Below are 795 nucleotides of genomic sequence, written 5' to 3' on the forward strand. Positions count from 1 at the left end.
GCCTGGCTGAGCGTGCAACATGAGGAGCCTGGGGTGGGACCAGCCTGGCTGAGCGTGCATGTGAAGACCCTGGGGTGGGGCCACCTGGCTGAGTGTGCAAGGGAGGGGCCATGTGGCTGAGCGTGCGAGGGGAGGAGCCTGGGGCAGGGCAGCCCATCTGAGTGTGCCGGGGAGGAGCCTGGGGCTGGCCACAGCCCAGCCTAGCTGAGTGTGTCTGTTTTAGGGGGAATCTCGTGGAGGGATGCGCGGGGGTCTCCCCTGGGGCTGTCGGGGGAGGATTTTCTCTCTCGGCTGATTTCTCGGGCCGTGGTTCTCGGGGTCTGTCTCGTTGGGGATGGAGTCTCCTGGAGGGTCCCTCCTGTTTGGGGGTCTCTCCCAGAGGGAGGTATTTTGTTGAGAGGGGTCTCTCATGGGAGGGGTCTAGGATGGCTTGGGGTGGGTTCCAAGAGGTCTCCTGGGGGTGGCGGGAATGGCAGGGGGGTAGTTCCTGGGGGATCGCCTGGGGGGTTCTGGGATGGCTGGGGTAGTTTGTGGGAAATCTCTGGGGGGTGTCTCACAGGTTCGGGGTGATGGGGTAGTTCCCTGGGGGGTTCTGGGATGGCAGGAAGTAGTTCCTGGGGGTCTCTCACAGGTTCCGGGGTGGGGGTAGTTCCCCAGGGGGTAGTACCCCAGAGGGTCTTTCATGGGTTCTGAGATCGTTGTGGGAGTTCCCCAGGGGGTCTCTCACAGGGTCTGGGCTGGGGGGGGGGGGGGGTGTAGTTCCTGGGGGTGGTTCCCCAGGGGGTCTCTCACAGG

The 795-nt window shown here is 64.5% G+C and overlaps 1 protein-coding gene across 1 annotated transcript in view; it reads left to right on the plus strand.

Annotated features, from left to right (window-relative positions):
• Positions 1-795, plus strand: part of OBSL1 (obscurin like 1) — a 49,963-nt gene that overhangs the window by 41,648 nt on the left and 7,520 nt on the right. The gene's annotated exons all lie outside the window — the stretch shown is intronic.

The sequence above is a fragment of the Terrapene carolina genome, unplaced genomic scaffold, assembly GCF_002925995.2.
Source record: "Terrapene carolina triunguis isolate 2854851 unplaced genomic scaffold, T_m_triunguis-2.0 Scaffold243, whole genome shotgun sequence".
In the NCBI taxonomy this organism is placed as follows: Eukaryota; Metazoa; Chordata; order Testudines; family Emydidae; genus Terrapene; species Terrapene triunguis.